General features: G+C 35.6%; 1 pseudogene across 1 annotated transcript; it reads left to right on the forward strand.

The window, feature by feature from the left end:
* The first annotated feature begins 664 nt into the window (after positions 1 to 664).
* Positions 665 to 1,236, forward strand: LOC308423492 (sialomucin core protein 24-like; annotated as a pseudogene). The gene has a single exon. The product of its transcript is annotated as a sialomucin core protein 24-like (transcript).
* The last annotated feature ends 20,151 nt before the right edge of the window (positions 1,237 to 21,387 follow it).

Raw genomic sequence — 21,387 nt, forward strand, 5'->3', positions numbered from 1 at the left:
ACTTTATTTATTAATATGGGGTTTCCTTGTAGTTAAAACAGGAATTTTAGATTAATAGAGAAAAATAATTGGTATATCTACAGCAACTTAGCTTATAGCTGAGGAAGTAATAGTGAGAACAAAGAAACATCCAAGGATCTATAAATTCAGAACTCTGAACACAGTGTCAGAAACTCTTAAAGAAACATGTTATCATGTCATAAACATAAAATGATTAAATAATGTAGTATGATGTCCACGTATCAAAATGAAATTCTCTGAGGGTGTTACTATGTATTACATTAACTCCAATATGCATAAAACTAATATATTAATAAAATAATATGTATTAGACACTGCCTGGTCCAGCCTTACCAAAGGGAGTTGATTAGTCTTATAACAATTTGATCTGCCTTGTATGTTTCATTGATATCCATAGGAGGCCTGCAAGTTTCTAAAGAGAAATGGAAGAGTAGATAGGAGTTGGAGAGAGAGGAAGTCAAGGAGAATGGACTTGGAGGAGAGTAGGAAGGAGAAACTGCATCTGGGATGTGAAACATGAAGGCTACATTAAAAAATCAACCAAATCGGGGCTTCTCGGGGGCTGCGCCGCAGGGACGCAGGGGCTGGACATAACCTGGCTTTGCCGCAGCTTTTTCTCCTGGACGCCTGGGCTGAAGACAGGATGTCCTGTGCCTCCTGTCGACTGCTCTGGGCTGCCACCTGCCTCGCTACGCTCTGCTTGTCAGCCGCGGCAGCGAAGTTTCAAACGTGACTGTTACGCTGACCACGACCTTCAACGTGGTCCTGACCATGCTCACGCCCACCAATCTGCCAGAAACCCGTGAGAACTTCACCAGCTGTGATTCCTGTGTTAATGCCACCATTACTAATGATATTACCTGCTTTTGGATATATTGCCAAGAAGAAAGTAAGACCTATTGTTCAAGTGAAGTAAGTAATTGTACCCAGGTGAACAGCACTGAATGTTCTGTAACTCCTGCCATTGCAGTGCCAACCAGTTCTACAGCTAAACCCACAACTCAGCCTTCCTCTCCTACCACACCTACTCCCTCAGTTGTCACATCAGGTACAGCAAACACCACCCTGACTCCAACCTCACAGCCAGAGCAGAAGTCCACTTTTGATGCAGCCAGCTTCATTGGAGAGATCGTCCTTGTCCTGGGTGTGCAGGCTGTAATTTTCTTTCTCTATAAGTTCTGCAAATCTAAAGAACAAAATTACCATACTCTGTAAACAGACCCATTAAATTAATGTGGACTGTCAGTTAACTTGTGTAACTCAATGAAACCAAAATATTCAACAAGTCCCACATGGAAGACGCTGTTCCAGGATCTTTACATTTCCAAAGGATGCATACAGGATATGTTGGAGCATTATCCTTGAAGAAAAGTCAGTTAAGCCATTTTGCTCAACAGGAATATTTAAAATATTCTGCATGAATCCATGTGGCTGTTGTCTTTTGTTTAAAATGGCTGCTGCTGTGGGATTGTGTTCTTTCCTCTGACATGCCAAATGTAACTTCCTGTAAGTTGTGGAAAGTGCTGTCCTATGCAGGTGGCTTCTGACTCTGCAGTTTAAATGTAGTCCTCTGATAACCTGAAGTCTCTTAGTTCATTCTAACTCCAGATGTAACTTAGGGCCAGAATGGCAGAGAGTGCCAAATGACCACCCATCAGGCAGATTGAGGGCCATCTCTTCAAACAGAGATTACATTTATTCAGTACTAAATTATCCCTAGAGTAAAATTTTGTGCTTGATAAGTTGTATTTTATAGATTAGAAATAAGATGCCACACGGGGCATTCCAGATTTAGAATAAGGAAAGGATACACAGACATTAATATGCAACAGGTCTTGTTCATAAAGTACCATATTAGGAAATCAGAACAGTGCCTTAAGACAGACCGAGATGTCGGCAGAACGGAAAATGTGTTCACACTGGGAGGAAAGCTTGGTCTAAGAATGTAACTTGGTGTGAGCAGCAGAAACCTGCATTTAGATAACATACTGTTAATATTTAATTAAAAAACATTGTTTTTTCCAGGGCTGAGAAATAAAATAGAAGCTAAAAATAATTCTAAGCTGAAAGGATTCCTTATATCAAACCATCTAACATTTTTCTTAGGGCTGTTGAATAGGCGTAAAATTAATTTATCTTTCTTTGTACACAATGTATCCAAATATTAGTATACCTTAAGGATTCCTACCAGGTTTTCCTGAAAAGTATCTTACATGAGATATGAATGAAGTAGTTGTGGATAGAATCATTTTCTAGTTCTTTAAATGAGACAATCAGTTTTTTTCCTAATAGATGTGACCTGTGTAACTTAAAAGCCTGAGGGTTTGAAAAAGTTTGCTGTAGACTTCCAGTGATGATACCCTGGCTGAACAGGCTTTTCTCTTCCTTTGGCCTTTACTACTTTTCTTCCTTCTTGGTTTCAGTTCCCATGTGCTATAATCATGCATACTTTTATTTCAGTAGCTTTTGTAAAACACTAGGTTTTTAGTTTGGGGGTTACTTCTTCCTTGCCTCCAGCACTGCACTAGTCTAGAGGCTGTAATTGGAAATAGGCTTTTGGTTTCCTACATCATTGAAGTTTTTGTGTGTTCGTTTCTTTCCAGTAGCAGAGGTTAGCACTTGGTTTTCAGGGTTTTATAATAGAAACGGCAGGTCGATGTGGGTTGGTTTATAAAGTGAAACTTATGAAGTCTCAATTTCCTTGTCACCTGCTGGTACAGCTGAAGTTTGTTTTACTTGCACATTTGTACATATATCCAATGTTTAAGTGCCTTACTTGTTTAAACTCTGGCTTCAAAGGTTTTGGGAGAAAGATAAGTTTACCTCACAGTTACGTTTTCATTATAATAGTCTAGGTTCCTCACAAAAATCTATTTCAGTGCTTTGGCTGTTAGTTGTAAGTGAGTGCTAATGTTGTTTTGAAAGTACATAGAGTTTCCATTCCTTTACAAAGGTGGCAGAATTGGTTTAATTGTCATTTGCTTCCATGTGACTCCTTGTCCCATATAAATGTCAGCATATGTAGCAAGTTTAATGAGATTGCTCCTGTAGTTTTGAGCACCACTCTAACAGTAGGAAGTTAGTGACATTTTGCAAGTCTCAACATAAGCTCTTGCCACAAAATTCACAGCTACACTGACTCTCTTCCATCTTTGTTTAGCAAGGTAGTATTTTGAGCCATTAATGATTTTGGGTTTTTAATCCAGAAGGTAATAGAAACCTTTTCAGAGTTTTCATCTGATTTGTCCTGAGGATCTAGTTCTATCACATACCTTGTTTAACCTTCCCTCTATTTGCTGAACAAGCAGACACTGCTGTACTTAGAAATTTCTATTTGAGTTCATTAAAAACTACAAAACTAATATGTATGCATACCAAACTGATTTAAAATAAATGTGTTTATTAGTCAAAAAAAAAAAACCAAAAAACAACCAAATCAATCTATTAGCAAACCAATCAATCAATAAATAGGAAGCCCAAAAAGTATGATGTGAATGTATGTGCATACATGTGTGTATGTGTGTATGTGTGTGTGTGCATGCCTGTGTGCTTGTATGTGTCTGGGTCTTCACAGAAATGCAGATATGCGTGTATTTGTGTTTTAATGTGTGTATATATGATGGAAAATGAGTATATTTATATATCACAATGAGTTTACTCATTAGGCTTATCTCCATTTCACCTTTAGTAGAAAGCTGATAGAAATAATAAACTCTATAATTCAAAAACAGACCTGAAAATCTGCCAGGCAGTAACAATTCTCATATGTCATACCAGAAAGCACAGCTTTGCAAATGATAGAAGCATTTTGTTGCTGTGGTTATTGTTGTTGTTGTATACTCTGTCAGTGCATGTTGATTTGGAATTATTTAAAAGGAAGGATGCTTTATATATGGGATGGTTCTCTCAATTAATATTTGTATTTTCTGGTTCTTTAAGATTTGATGATTCTCATCAACACCAGGTATCACTTCCTAAGGATAGCATTTAAGAACTACTTCATTTGTCTCAACCCTATTTCTAAGAACATTTTAACATGATTGGTAGTTACTAAGTTTGGAAGTATGTATGAAGTAAAATTAACAATCATGTCAGTTTTCTTAGAAATTCCCAGTTTTTTCCAAAATTGAAAATACCTGTGTGCATATCAGGGATTGAGTATCTGGTGACTCCACTCCACACCAAAGTTCACTGCTTTATAATTACATTTAAAATTCACATTGTACAACCCAGAGATCATCAGAGAAAGATTTTCCTATAATAAAATGTAATGGATCAAACAAAGAGATATGTACACACACACACACACACACACACACACAACAAGCAAGCCTTTGTTAGGAAGTGGGGATCAAAACTTCACTGGAGAATGGAGGTTAGAGGGTCAGAAAATCAAGTTCATCTTACCTATTTCATGATTTTGATGCTAGCCTAGAAGACTGGATAGATTCTTGTAATACAAGAGCAAGCCAATATAAGAAAGAATGTGGGAAAAGCAAGCTGTACTTTTCAAAATTTTATGATTTTATGTTTTACTGGCAACAAATTGCTTTCATTTATATTGAGGTATCACTGAAAGAAAAAATTAAAATATGCAAAACAATTTAATGCACATATGTTTATAAAGTTATTACCAAGACCAAGTTATTTAAAACACAAATCATCACGCAGTGATGTTTCCTGTCTTATTTTGTGATGCGGCGAGAAGCTGTAAACAATGTTAAGTAATCTTTCTATACCAGAAGGTACAACTTTGTAGCTCACAGAAGTGTTTTTTTTTACTCTGTTGGTGCATGTTAATTTAGAACAGACAGAAACAGTTGAACAGTTGAGGTTAGACAGCATAGGATTCATAATAACCTGAGAGTTAACTGTAGTCATTGTGTTCTATTTTCCTTTTGGGATTTATCAAGTATACATCTTAGCAATGCAGCTTTCTCTTTATCAAGGATTCCTCTTTCCTTCATCTCCTTGCCTGGTGTACCTGCTATTCTAATACTTGTTTCTATATCCTCAGGATTTTAAACTTCTATATAAGTTGGACCATGAATTACACGGTCTACATCAAACATTACATAAACCAAATTCTCTCTACCCATTCACCATCAACAAACAGAAACCTATCTGTACAGTGATATCATTATTTGGGATATTGATGTCATGCAATAATTTAGCTTAACTTTTAATTATTTTAAGAATATCCATAGACTTTCAAAAAATGATTATACCTGCCTATGTTCTTCACTATGTTTTTTTAACCTAATCACATATATGTTCTCTCTCTCTCTCCCTCCTTCCCTCCCTCTTTGCTTTCTTCCTCCTTTGCCTTATTCCCTCCCTCCCTCCTTCCATGCTTTCTTCCTCCTTCTGCCTTCCCCCCCTCCTCTCTCCTTTCTTCCTTCTCTCCACATTCATGAATTCTCTCTCCTTCTGCCTTCTTTCTCTTCCTCAGAAAAGGTCTCATCCTGAAGGTTGCAGTGAACTTGAATCCACAGTTCCACAGCTCAGCCTTCTAAGTACACACCACTTTATCTCTTCATGATCATCATTTGAGGAGTTGTGGGGTGATAGTTAATTGTGGTTGTCTTTGCACTTTACTGATCATTAGGGCTGGTCTAAAATGTTCATATTTATTGGCTTATAACTCTCCCCAATCACAAAAATTCTTTCTTTGAAATGATCCACACTATATCCTGTAAAGTGTTTTTTTTTTTTTTGTTTGTTTGTTTTTTTGTTTTTGGTGAGCAATCTATGGGCTGTTGTGTCGTCTCCTTTACTATTTTCACCATGCTGTTTGGTTGCCATTCTCCTCACCTATAAAATGATTCACTTTCTCTATGTTCCCATATTTTTCTCTAGCACTGCCAAGCAACTTTGTGCTTAAGTTACCACATTTCAGAGTCTGAAACAGGCTTGTTTTTTGTGTTGACCTTGTCTGTTTGTGTGGAGATAAAAGCATAAAAAAACAAAAACAAAACAAAACAAAAAACAAAACAAAACAAAACACACACACACACACAAGAAATCTGACCAGTGTTTACTTTTTGTCTTAAATTGATGTAGTTTATTTGAGAACTATTGTGGCAGTCTATCTATTGATGTACATAGGTAATACCAAATGGCAAGATGTATGTTACTTTAACATTTAAATGTCAAAGTACATAGAATTCTCTCATGATATATTTCAGTTGCAAATTACCTCTCATGATAAAAGTGAGAATTTTACCTTTTTTATTTCTGCTATTTTTATTTGTGCAGAGCCTTTTTTCCTGCCATGGATTTTTACAACGAACCAAATCACAAACACCCAGAGCCAGGCTCAGTTGCACAGGTTTCTAACACTACATGTTGAACACTATTGAGGATAGTGAGTTCATACAGTTTATGGAGCTATAGTTACAGGATGGCACCTATATGGAAATGTAACTCATAAAATTAAGAGACAATGGAAGGAAAATATCAAGGTTAAACTACATCCTATTCCAGAATATCCGCACCAGTTCAGACAGCTGACTTCAGAAAGGTTATAAAAGGTTTACTTAAATGATCTCAAAATTCTAGTCAGGGAACTGTTAATACCTAAAATTTTCAGTTAGTCAAGAAAAGTAGGTCTATTGAATTTCTTAAGTGATAGTTTTCTCACTTATGTTGATATTCAATAGGCATGTGTGCTGAAAAAAAAATGCCATGACTTTCCTATAGGAACATCTGTGAGTCAACAAATTTGTTCTATTGCAGAAGGATAGAAATCAGGCTAATTGACCTACTAGTTCATGTATTTATATTAAGTCAATTCTAAAGTATTTGCTTTGTGGTAGTCTTTTCAAAAGTGAATAAAAGAGAAAAATCCTAGCTATGTAAAATTTGAATTATACAAAATTGAGAAAGAAAGAAACAACAATAAAGTGAAGTCATTATCAAAACTTATCAAATAATTATATGTATAAGAAAGTAGAAAGGTGCCAGATGGTGGTGGCACATGCCTGTGAACTCTATGATTTCAAGACCAGCCTTGTATACTGAGAATTCCAGGACAGCAAGGGATATACCTTGAAATGCTATGGGACAAAAAGAAAGAAAGAAAGAAAGAAAGAAAGAAAGAAAGAAAGAAAGAAAGAAAGAAAGAAAGAAAGAAAAAAGAAAGAAAGAAAGAAAGAAAGAAAAAAAGAAAAAGAAAAAAGGAAGGAAAGAAAGAAAGAAGGAAAGAAAGAAAAAAGGAAGGAAGGAAGGAAGAAAAAGAATGAAAGAAAAAATAAAATGAGTATAATAAAAATAACAGTTGATGCTGTGAAGAGGAGAAAAATCACTATTTTGTGTGATGAAGTTATAAAAATTTGGATAGATTTAAACAGGTCTGAAACCCTATGTAAAATTTTTCTAAAAACTTCATTTTTATATATTTTTCCAAATTGACAATTTTAAATATCACTTTATATCCTTATTGCATGATATTTTCTCCTTTCTCAGAGTCCCTCCTTAATCTCCCCTCTCCCTCATCCTCTCTTCCTCCTTTCTTATCAGAAAAGAGGAGGTTTCACATGGATATCAAGTCCCCAAAGTATGTCAAGTTTGAGGACTTGGCACATCTTCTCCTATTGTGGCAAGTCATGACAGCTCAGTTGGGAAAAAAAAATCTAAATGCAAGCAACAGAGTCAGATACAACCCCGGGTCTTCCTGCAAGGAGTGCCACATAAATACAAAGGTGCACACATGTTACATACATGACAAGGGCCTAGGTTCATCCCATGAATGTTCCCTGCTGGTAGTTCAGTCTCTGTGGCCTCTTCGGGTCCAGGTAGTTGATTCTGTAGGTTTTTCTGAGGTGTCCTTGACCTCTCTGGATCTTTCAGTCTTCCTTGGCCTCACACATAGAATTTCCCAAGCTCTGCCTAGTGTTTGACTATGTGTCTATGCATATGATTCCATCAGTTGTATGTATAGCAAGCATTTTGTAGTTTACCACTGCTGAGTGTGCTTTCAAGTAAGTTGAGAGACTGAAATTTTACCTGTTGTAAAGCAGGTAGAGTTGGGTTGGAAATGGAGCACATGATATGGGGTAGAGTTTAGCAATGTTGCAGGTCTGAGCCCCCTTTCTGTGTGAAGAACATTCTTTTCTATAACTACTGAGTCCAAAGTAGTTGGAGGAAGAACATATACATATATATATATATATATATATATATATATATATATATATATATATATATTCTTAATATGTATATACATAATTATATATAATTATAAATACATATATAAGTTTATATATACACAAGCATATATACATAAATATAAATACACATATATACTTATATATATTATATTTTATTCTTATATATATATTTATAATTATGTATATATGCTTTATATTATATATACTGTTCTACATACTTAGCAATTAAGGAAACATAAATTAATCCTACTTTGAAATTTCATCTTACTCCACTAGAAATGGCTAAAAATAACAAAACAACTGACAACAACAAATGCCAGACATTATGTGGGGAAAGGGTAATGCTCATTCACAATTAGTGGAATTACAGATGGATATGTCAGCTGAGGATGTTACACAGTCTAAAGCAAATCCATGATATGATCCAGCTATACCATTCCTTGCTATACACACAAAGGATGTGATGTCTTACTCCATAGATTCTACTCACTCATGTTCATTGTTGTTCTATTCATAATACCTAGGAAATAAAGTCAACCTAAATGTCTTCCAACTGATGAATATGTAGTGAACATTTACATATGCACAATGGATGCATTATATTCAGCTGTATAGAAATATGATTTTCATGATTGAAATAGTCACATGAAAACTTTACTTCATGTTTGCATAAACATACATATATATTTAAAGGCATACATTTACATATACATCATACACATATATATCATATATATACATCATATACATATACATATTCATCATATACAAATAATTTAAATGATGTTATTTCACTTGGGATAATAATATTCTATTCAAGAGCCATAGCCTATCTAAAACATACACCATTGCCAGGCATGGGAAACCTCTCTTCAAAATTATTGCTCAAAAGACCCAGGAGGCACTTCCTAAGCCAAATTTTTATTGTCATTACCCTTGGTTGCCTTCCAGAACCTGAAGATGGTACTGCTGAAGATATCATACACTTGTACACACAACTTGAAAAAGATAAGCTGTAATTGTCCTAAATGTTTCCTCTTTGAGGAATAATTTTTTTTTTAATTTTTAAAACCATTCTTAGAGTCAAGACTTCTTCTGCTTCCCTGTCTTCCCGCCTCCCAACGCTCTACCCCTGAGAACAGTCTTCATCCAATACCTCACTGTGCTGTCTTCAAGACATTGTTCCCACACCACTCCACCCTACCAGGCCTACACATTCCCTGAAGCCTCCAGTCTCTTAAGGGTTAAAGGGTTAAGTACTCTTATCTCACTGAGCCAGACCAAGCAGTACTCTACTGTTTATGTCTCGAAGGCGTCTTATCAGCTGGCATATGCCAGGTTGGTGACTCAGTGTGATATCTTGGAAGTCTAGCTGGTCACCCTCTTTCTCAGCTTTTTCCACCTTTTTTTCCTAATTCAGCCACAGGGGTCCCTGGCTTCTGTCCATTGGTTGGGTACTAGCATCTCACTCTTTCAGCTCTCCGTTGGGCCCCTCAGAGGGCAGCCATGATAGGCTCCCATCTGTAATCACATCACATAATCAGGAACAATCTCAGAGTCCTGGACTCCCCTTGAGCTGGATCCAAATTTGTGCCTACTACTGGACCTCCTTTCCCTCGTGTTCTTTTTTTTTTTTTTTTTTTTTTTTTTTTTTTTTTTTTGACAGTGGGATGGCAACCCCATCCCTCCAGCTGATTTCCTGTTCCACCAAATGGAAGTGAACTCTCTAAGTTTCCTCTCCACAATGTAAAGCATTTCATCTAAGGTCCCCGCCTTTGAGTCCTGACAGACTCTTACCACCTAGGCCCCTGCTTCATTCTACAAGGCCCCCTCCTTCCTACCTCCAGTGGTTGTCTGTTTCCACTCTTTCTGCCAGCCCTCAGGGATTCAGTCCTGTTTTCCCCTGACCCAATAACTAATCCTGTTCCCCTGTTCCACTCCCTGCCACCTCTTCCACCCAGATTCCTCCCTCCCTCCCTATGCACCCTGTGACAGCTTTCTTTCTCCTCAAAAGTGGGACGGAGGCAACCTCACTTGGGTCCTTTGGCTTGTTAACCTTCTTGAGACAAGTGGATTGTATTTTTGGTTAATATAATGTTTCGGTTAAGAGTATATACCATCCATGTCCTATTGAATCTGAGTTATCTCAGGATGATATTTTCTACTTTCATCCATTTTCCTGCAAAACTCAGGATGCCCTCTTTCTTAATATCTGAGTAGTATTCCATTGTGTAAATGTATCACTGTATCCATTGTTTTGTTGTGGACTATTTGGGATGTTTCTAGCTTCTGATTATCACAAATAAGTCTACTAGGGACTTAGTGGAAGATGTTCAACTGTGTCATGGTGGGGCATCATTTTGGTATATTCCCAAGATAGCTGGTTATTCAGGTAGTTCAACTTCCAATTTTCTGAGCAACCTCCAGATTGATTTCCAGAATGGTTGTACCAGAATGCCCCTCTTTCTTCACATCCTCACCCGCATGTGTGCCTTCTGAGGTTTTAATCTCAGTCATTTAGATTTGTGTAAGGTGGAATCTCAGGGTCATTTGATTTGCATTTTCCTGATCCCTAAGGACTTTGAACATTTCTTTAGTTGCTTCTCAGACATTCAAGATTCCTCTATTGTGAAATCTCGACTTAGATCTATACCCCATTTTTTAACTATTTGGTTTCATGGTGGTTAGCTTCTTAAGTTCTTTACATACTTTGGATATTAGCCCTCTATAGGATATGGGGTTAGTGAAGATATTTTTTTTCTTAATCTGTAAGTTGCTTGTTTGTCCTAATTGAATATGTCCACTTTCATGAAGTCCCATTATCAATTCTTGATCTTAGAGTCTGAGCCATTTTCTGTTTAGGAAATTTAGCCCTGCAATCAGTATGAGGCTCTTTCCACTTTTTATTCTATTAAAGTTAGTGTATCTGGTTTTATGTTGAGGTCCTTGATCTACTTGCACTTAAGCTTTCTGTAAGGTGACAAATATGTAACTATTTTCATTTTTCTACATACAGACTGCTAGTTAGACCAATGCCACTTACTGAAGATGCTTTCTTTTTTTCTATTATATATTTTTTGGCTTCTTTGTCAAAGATCAAGTGTCTGTAAGTGTGTGGTTTTATTTCTGGGACTTCAATTGTATTCCATTAATCAACATGTATTTTTCTGTACCGATACCATGCTCTTTTTATTACTATTGCACCCACATTCAGAAAAGAAACTTTACTAAACCTCAAAATACACATCGAACCCCACAGAATAATAATGAGAGACTTCAACACCCCTCTTTCACTAATGGACAGGTCATTGAAACACAAGCCAAGCAGAGCCACACTGAAACTAATAGAAGTTATGAACCAAATAAATTTAGTAGGCATCTACAGAACATTTCACCCTAAAACAAAAACATATATCTTCTTCTCAGCATCTTGTGAAACTTTCTCCAAAATTGACCATATAATTAGTCACAAAACAAGCCTCCACTGATACAAGAACAATGAAATAATTCCATGCATCCTCTCAGATCACCATTGATTAAGGCTGGTTTCCAATAACATCAAAAACAACAGAAAACCTACATATCCATGGAAACTGAAAAACTCTCATGATAATTTTTTTCAGGAAAGAAATAAATAAAGAAATCAAGGACTTCCTGGAATCCAATGAAAATGAAGGAAGACACAGCATATTCAACTTATGGAACACAATGAAAGCAGTGTTTCATCCATAGTCCTACCAAGTGTTTATAACTCTAAAGCATAAAAATGAATGGATCTACAAAATTACCTACCATAAAATAATAATTGTACTTTTACTTGGGAGTAAAACACATCTGTGTTATTTAACCTAGACAAATACCTATGACTGGAGAGACTGTAGTCTTGAGATCTGCCATGTCCCCTTTCCTAAACCAAAACAATATCTAACTTTATTTTAAAAAGGCTTTTGTTATAAGATAGCATCTTTTATACACTCCAGGACAGCCTTGCCACTATCTTCCTGTTCTTACATCTTTTCTCCTCTTTCTTCTTTAGTGACATTCCCTTAGCCTTAGATGTGATAGTATGAATTTCCAGTTTGTGGCTAAGAACTAAGCTTTCCTTTTTTTATTGACATCTTGAAGAGCCACTGTTTTCTGCATTCACTTTTATTCAGTGTAAAGAGAAGCTTCTCTGATTGAGGCTAAGGTTTCTAATATTTATAATCAGAATACTACCCAACAAATTCTACTATTGTAGGTGCTATTGTTATTGTCATATTCTATTTTTCTCTCACATGTTCTAGAGCATAAATAGACTAATTCTAACATTCCTACTCATACTTTGTATGCTCCTAACTATATTCATTTTCCTTCAGGACTTAGAAAAGTATTTTCTATTTTATTTTTATTCCCCATATTATCCAACTTTAGAAATTTTTAATTTAAGTTATTCTATTTAATTCAGTCAAAGAACTCTTCATTTTATCTTTTATAAATTTTCCTGAAGAATGGAGGGAAATTTCTGGCACATGTATCATGAAAGGCAACTAAAACAAGAGTCCAATATACAATTGGCATTCTTCTTCCACCATTAGTAATAGTAATTAAATCCACATTGTCTGAAACAAGTTCCTTTATCCTTGGAGACATCTTACCACCCTGGAATTCTTTCTTTCCTCTGATTCTTTAATTGAATGATTAAAAAGTGGCTATATTCTTGACATTTGTTGTATACTTACAAGTATGCAAGCCTTTTAATTGTGTGTGCATGGTGGCTGGACAGTATCTTTTAAATCTGTCTTACAAAACAAAAACAAAATAAAATCAACAAAAACAAACAACAAAAGTTAGTATCAGCTTATTCCCGAAAGAAGAGCAAAATAAGAATTCAGGACATCAAAGAAGATACGGAGCAATGGGGCTTTTCACCTTCCCCATGATATACACATCGAACAGAATATGTTGGTTGAGGGACCTAACATATTCTATATTATGGGGTGGTGAAGATGGTCATTAGGGTGAAGCAATTTTCAAGACAGATTGTTTTCTAGGAATAGGTGGGAATGACATGGTATCCAAGTATTTTTTGAGAGAATTACAGAAGAGGGGTCTATGTATGAACAGGAGAAAAGCCCATATGCCAGATAGACTACTTGCTGCACAGAAGTTAACTTCAACTCAAAACTTATTTTAAGCATATACTTAATTGATTGCCCACCTTCAATATCCACCCAGAACCTGTTGTAAAAACTAGGACTGCATTAGTCACAAACATATGATGCTGGCTTATGTAAGGCATTGCTGGAACTTTAAAATATATTAACCCTTACAAAAATCTATTCTCTAATTATTATATACAAAATGTGTGCATATTATAAAGTTCACATCTTATGACTTGTGTGACACACAAAAAAAAATCATCACTGGAAACAACTGCTCCAGAATGAAAACCATATACAAATATATCGTGTCCCCTTATAAGTCATCCCCATGATAGAGCAAAAACAACAACAACAAAAAAAATAGGATGTCTTCAGTAATACTTTGTAATAATAAACATTGAAGCTTCTTTTACATAATTAAAATTATTTATGTAGCTGTGAAGTTTAAAGAAATGAAATTTTGTGGAATAAAAAATATTTGTTCTCCAATGAAGAGCATTTGGTGATTTTCTAGAGGACCCAAGCTTAGATATTAGCACCCTTGTTGGGCAGTCAGGATCACCCATAACTCCAGTTTCAGAGGATGGGGCACTTTCTTCTGATTTCTGAAAGTACCTGAACTCACACATACATATAAACACAAAATTTAAAAAAGAAGGAAAGACAAAAAATAATAATAAAGAAAAGAGAATAAATAAATTCATGGCAGCCAGAAAAACCAAACAAAACAAAACAAAACAGGATAGACCGATGCAAAAGAACAATAATAATTATTATTCAAACACAATCCATCATGATGCATATCATTACTGTTTAGCTAAGTATTGCTTTTGTGAATGTTTTATATATAAATAAATTGATTTTTATTGGTTGAACTATGAAGGACCAATAGTAACTCTATATTTTGTGGTTTGCAATTTTATTGCTACTTATCTATAGGTACATACCATAAATGAGCGCAATTGATATTTAAAAGAACATGAAGCAGTAGAAATATCAATTCAAATCCAAATTTTATTACTGTACATAATCAAATTAAATATACATTAGTTTTGCTACTGAGATAAATTTGCCTATCAGCTAATTGGCTTAGATAAAATGAATGTGGCTCATATGATTCATTCTTCAATATGCATTGCAAACTTTTACAGAAACCTGGGCTTTGTTGTGTAGCTTGATGCTGTGATCAATATCTTCTTTTACAAAATATAATCTGCTCTTAACTACCTCATCTTCCATTTGTCTAAAATCTACACATTTAATAATTTGTATTTCACTCTAATTAAATGTCTATTTATTTCATGGAAAAGTAATCATCATGTATAACAATAATTTTTAAAATACTAAAATTTAAGGCTACTATGTAAATTATTTGAAATTGTTTTAAACCTCATAGTTTTGTATATGTAGCTTATTGCTAACTAGTATGCTTTTAAAACTTAACATAATAATTGCAGTTAATAAACTAAATATATGATCCATGCCAAGAGCCAGAGCTGACCCTACCTCCATCAGTATTTGTGGCCAGTACAGGGAACTAAGTTCCCAGAGGAGCCTCCGAAGTGCTTGGCCTCCTGAGAGCACAAATGAGTCCCCACATTTTCTCCACTGACTATCCACATAGAGACCACTGAGAGCTTTTGGGACACAGGTTTCCCATTGCTGCTCAAGAACAAACTGTTCTGACCTTCTCTGTCCAGAGTCAGAGCCAGCTCACCACTATTAGGACTAACAGCCAAACCAGTGAGAGCTGAAAACCTAAGAACAATCTCCCTCCTGAGCTTACAGACCCACAGATCCATAGGAGAAACAAGATCCAGAGGCAAAATATCAACTAGCATCACAGATAACAAGATGGCAGGAAGCAAGCACAAGAACCTAAACACCAAAAACCAAGACAACCTGGCAACATCAGAAGCCAGTTTTTCCACCACAACAAGTAGTGGATAACCCAATGTAGATTTGTGTTAAGGAAAAACATGATGAGACAGGGAGAGGAGGTGGAAATAGACTGCAGTTTGTTTTCCTAATTACTGAGTTCTGTTTTCATTAAATGGGTTTATTTGGGTTGAATAGGAAAATGCAACAAATTGGGGATTGGGTTGAAAAGGATATTGTAGCAACCCAACACACCAGAAAAACAAGATTTGGACTTAAAAATCATACTTCATGTTGGCGATTAATGCTTTTGAGAAGCACATGAATAACTCTCTGAAAGAAATACAGAAGAACACAGATAAACAAGTAAAAGCCCTTAAGGAAGAAACACAAAATCACTTAAAGAGCTACAGGAAAATACAACCAAATGGGTGAAGGAATTGAAAATGGAAATAAAAAATAACGAAATCACAATAAGAGACAACCCTGGAGATAGAAAAACTAGGAAAGAGATCAGGAGTCATAGAGGAATGTGGAGGAAATGAACCATTTTCTAGACAGATACCAGGCACCAAAGTTAAAATCAGGATCAGATAAACCATCTAAACAGTCCCAAAACTCCTAAAAAGAAAAATAAATAAATAAATAAAAGCAGTCATCAAAAGGCCCCCAACCAAAAAAAAAAAAAAAAAAAAAAAATGTCTAGAAGAGATGGATCCAGTGCAGAATCCTATCAGACCTAATAAAAGACAGATAAGTAAATTGACAGCTGTATTGTACCATATAGATTAGCATTTATTTAACACTTGGAATATAGTGTAAGCTCAAAGGATGGAAATACATAAGATTACAGTAAAACTCATTATGTAAAGAACAGTGAATTGGTTGGTGTTTTCACAATGTAAAAGTAGCTTCAGTGACCTGGGAAGAGAGAACCTCATTTCAAAACAAACCCCTAACCAGGTTGACCTGGAAACTGTCTATAAACTGTCCTGGAATTTTCTTGATAGATTGTTGCTGATGATTGATGTATGTTATTTTCACTCCCGAAAAGATTATCCTAGTGGTACAAGAAAGCTGACTAAAGTATCCACATTCTGGCCTTTCTTCTTTTTGAGCTTCATAAGTGAATTGTTTCTTTGATATTCAGACCATTTTAGGGCTAGTGTCCACTTATCAGCAACTGCATATCATGTGTTTTCTTTTGTGACGGGTTACCTCCCTCAGGATGCTATTTTCTAGTTCTGTCCATTTGCCTAAGTTTTCATGGAGCCTTATATGGATGCCTCCTCAGAGGCTTTGACAGAGCCATACTGATACATACAGATGAGGATGCTTGCTGATGGTCATCAGACTGTGCAAAGGGACTACGATGGACGAGTTAGATAAAGGACTAAAGGATCTGAAAGAGTTTGCGATCCCATAGGAAGAACAAAAATATCAACCAACCGGGTCCCCCAAAGCTCCCAGGGACGAAAACACCAACCAATGAGTACACATAGAGAAACCCATGGCTCCAGTTGCATATGTAGCAGAGGATGGCATTGTCTGGCATCAATGGAAAGAGAGGCCTTCAGTCCAGTGAAAGCTCATTTTCCCAGTGTAGGGAAATGCCTAGGTGCTGATGTGGGTGTGGGTGGGTGAGAGAGGGAGCACCTTCATTCAAGCAAGGGGAGGGGGATGGAGGAGAAAGGAGACAGCATTTTAAATGTAAATACAGAGAATATCCAATAAAAAATGATAAAAAAGAACAGAAAGCTGACTGAGTAAGCCATGAACAAGACAATGACCTCATTGCTTCATGGCCTCTGTGTATTTGTTTCTGCTTTGGTTAACTATTCTGACGTTTCTCCAGAGTGCACTACAAACTATAAGGTAAAATAACCCTCTTTTCTTGTTTTTATTCGTAGTGTTTCATAGAATCTTAACTATGATCACAGGGTGAGATGAGTTCAATCATTTTTGTCAAGCATAGATATACTTAGATTTGTTTCTATTCAACAAAGTAGAAATATTGGATACCAACATCAACAGCATAATTTGGTAATAAAAATAAAAATTTCTTAGTTTGAAATTAGTATTTATAGTACAGAGTGCAAATCAAATTCAATTTCAAATTTCTTTCTCAACTGCTGCATAAGATGGATTTAACAGATTGGATCAACTATGTAACTGTAGAAAGCCAAAGCTACAGCTTGGTGAAGTACATGTGCATCTTTCATAGCCTACTGCACTTAGAAATATATTGCCACATTTCTGCATTCACTAGCTTTGTATTCTTGAATGCATGGTCTCCTTGCTAAGTCTAGATTGTTTTAAGATTAGTTGACCTCTGGGGCAGCATGTATTTTTATGAGACTGTAGATTAGGAAAGATGTGAATAAACTTTCACAACTTGTTTAAAAATCTGACTGATTGATCACTAAAACAAATACTTAAAAAAATTTGGGGTGGAGGATTGGTACGTTTAATCTGCTTTGATTTGGCTGTATCTCTTTCCATAAAATATGACATACAGTTGAGTTTCTCTAAGACAGAACACAGGATAGCTTCAGAGAATCAATTCATGGGTCTCTCTTCAGACTCTAATATATGTAACAAATCTATTTCATTATAAAATTACGTTATTTCTTACAATAGTTCAGAAACAATCTGCCAAGTGTTGTATGTAAAAAGTCCCTGGAAGTGAGCTTGCTTATCCCATGATTTCCTGAAGATTACTGCCTTGAGAAAGGTAAGAAACCAAGAAATTCTCCCCCTCTGTGCCTGTATGTCCTTAGACTAGCTCATTAGCTCTAGGGGTAGTGGTGATTAATGGGGATCTTTCCCACATACCCATGCTGACAGGGGTCAACTTCCTTCTTCTTTATCCCCAGATTCATTATGCTTCATACTATTTTCAGACTGAAAAATACAGCAAATTTTGAAAGAGTACATGTATTCTGCACTTACCTATCTTTTCCTTTTATGTTATACACACAGAACTGATATTAAAGAAGAAAGCAGGTGAGTACTCTTCTTTTTAATATATGCTAATGACTGCAGCTTGGCCCCAAATGTGCTACTGTTGCTGTTTAACACTTTGTTATTGCTGGGAAGATTCTCTCCTAAGTGGTTTTATAGTTAATTATTATCCTCTTCAAACCTTAATTTGGATTCTGTGCTTCCACTCAACACCTTTTTCTGGCTTCTAATACCTGAGCAAGCTAGATCATTGCCTTATCACCTACACTGGAATGATTTAGAAAAGAAATTAAGAACTATTTCTTTGCAGATTGAGTTTTATGCCTTAAAAAACATTTCTGAAAGCATTAGAGTTTTTAAATATCTTATTATATTACCTTGAAAATAGGGAAGTTTAAACAGAAGTTCAGTTTTTAGACTAAGTGCCAAGAGTACATTTACTTTTAAAAAGCAAGTGAGGTTAGCTTAAACATCAACTAATTTGAAATGCATGAATAGGAAATCTCAAAACTTTCAGTTTTTGGCTTTGGGGAATTTATCAAATATTTTCTTAATATCTATAGTTACTACTAAAGTAAGTCTACAGAGGCCAAGAATCACATGTAAAGGACATTTTACACAGCTTCCTCCTGAACTTTGACTTTTATTATTGTTTTCTTTTCTTGAGTTCAGCAATGCTGTGAATGAACTGGGCCCTGACTTCCATCTTACAGTTGGTGAGACCATCAGTCACTAGAATTATCTCCAGATTTTCTTCAGTAGCTGATTCAGGAAGGAAGTAGTGTTGCTGTTAAATTATATTTAATCTTACTGTGTCTCTAATTTCTCCTGCATCAAATAGATTTTTTTAAAAAGCAGGAGAAAAAGATTAGTGTGAATAAAGGAAGCATTTTGTTTTAAATAATGGCTTAAGCATAAGCTATTACTCTTATGAATTGTTTTCAAAGTATTCTTGTGTTGCTCTGGTCTTCCACAAAGATATAATGCCTTCTTTAGTGATAATTAAGCCCAGCACCCAGCAGGCTAAGAAAGGAGATAAGTCAGTATCAACAGGGCTGGGGAAATTGCTCAGTACAAAATACACTTTCTATATGAGTATGAAGACCTGAGTTGGTGTCTCTGCAACCCTATAAAGCCAGACATAGAAGCACACATCTGTAATCCCAGTATTCTACTGGGGGATGGAAAGTAGTAATAAGAGAATTCCTAAAATCTAAGCGCCAACTACCCTGAAATGCACAGCAAGTGAAAGAGGAGTACTTTCTCAAACAAACAAACTAACAAACAAAAAGATATGGATTAATGACAAAAAAAATCCTATTTTTCTGTTTATCAATGTGCTTTTCTCACCCCACAAAGATCAGAAATAACTGACTATCATACATATTTAATATGAATAAATATTAATAGGACTGATAAAAATTCTAATTTAATAAATCAATTATAAATAAGCAGAGAGAATCCCAGGTGTAATGTTTGAAATGCATTTTTAAATGTTCATATTAGTTAGGTGTTATGTATGAATGATCAATAAATACCAAACCATAAAATAAAAGTTATGATGTAGTAGCTTGGAAGAATGAGAAAACGAAAGCCCATTAGTTGAACTAACACATACAGTAATGGAGGCAATCTTCATATGCAGCAATTGTATGGACAAGCAAATAGTAAAATGTCCAAAATGTCCAAGAAGAATTTCTTCTCAACTAGACCAACATTTGTAAAAAGCAATTAGATAAACATCAAGATTTTATATTTCTTATAAGGTAAAAATGTTAAATCTATTTTCACTTATTATGAAAGATGAAAAAGATGCTTAGATCCAAACCTGTAAGATTATACTTCAGAAAAAGCAGAAAGCCTTACAGCATATTAATTACTGTGACATTTTAATGTCAAGTCTTCCAAAGCCTTTTGCCTTGGTCCTAGTTTACTTCATGATTGAATACACTATACTTAGGGAAAGAAACCCTGAGCTAAGAGCACCCCAAGCTGTGGTTATGGGCAATAATTATCACTGTCTTTGATTCCAGAGGTAAACACTATATTGTCACAGGCTATGGACAAACTTGTACTTTACTTGGCAGAGGACTCCATTTCTCTAAAGTGAGCAATTTATGTAACTTTAAGGGAGTTTTGGAATAAAGTCAGCTGGGACTATTAGCAACATATGTAGAAATGTCTAGAGATTTAGAAATGTATCTTCTACTGAGCTGCAAGAACTGATTTAACTATTTTCAAGAAAGTTGAGTGAACATGGAACACAATAGGTACAAACTAGAGATTCATACACTGTTCCTTAAGGTAATGAGAGGTCATCATGTTCATTGCCCTGGTACAGTGGAAACTCAACATATTGCCCGCAAAAGTCAAGTATTCTGCCACTGAGCCCCCTTCCATCTAGAAAGGAAGAGATTTTATTTTCATTTAGAAATGATAAAATTAAACATAAGCATATTGAAGGAAAAACATTATTGCAAGAAGAAACACTGCAAAGATTCTGTTCAATAAAACTTTGTAATTGAAACATTTGAAAAGTAGCAATAACTAACCAAAATAGACTATTGTGTGGTTATTATTTTGAGACATGATCCCTGGAGAAAAACAAAACACTTTCACAAGCAAGTTGATTTTGCAAAGGATGTTTTGCAACTATAATTACATACAATTAGCTTCCCACCACTCCAGAACCACCAGCGGCAGCTCAGTTCCTATAGGATGTGCATTGCTTTTGCCAGAAAATTTGGGGAAATAGAAGAGCCAGAGCATCATGTTTTCACTCCCTGTCTAGTTAGACACATGCAGTAAGTGGGAGATTTGTATTGACCAAGAGGTAGGGAGCGAGAAACATTGCAGAGCAGTCTGTGAGCAGTAAGGCCATGAAGAGTGCACGGACACTAAGATGATGAATGTGTGTGCCAGATGGCATTGCAGATAAAACTGAATCATGACTGAAAGCAGACATGTGGAAGGGAGTATAAAAAACTCCATGAAAATTAAAATTAAAATCATGGCATTATGATCACTACGAAACCTGAGCTCATGAAGCAAATGGAATTAGCTGTTTAAAATTGCGGAGAATGAGATTTGATTTTGAAGGCCTTGAAGAAATCATGTTAGGAACCAAAGAAGCTGATTTCCATAAAACTCTTTTGACTTCTATTCTAGCGTTCTTGACTTGCCTTGAACTTCAATTCTATAGGCTGCTC

This window comes from Micromys minutus (genome assembly GCF_963924665.1).
Source record: "Micromys minutus genome assembly, chromosome: 8".
In the NCBI taxonomy this organism is placed as follows: domain Eukaryota; kingdom Metazoa; phylum Chordata; class Mammalia; order Rodentia; family Muridae; genus Micromys; species Micromys minutus.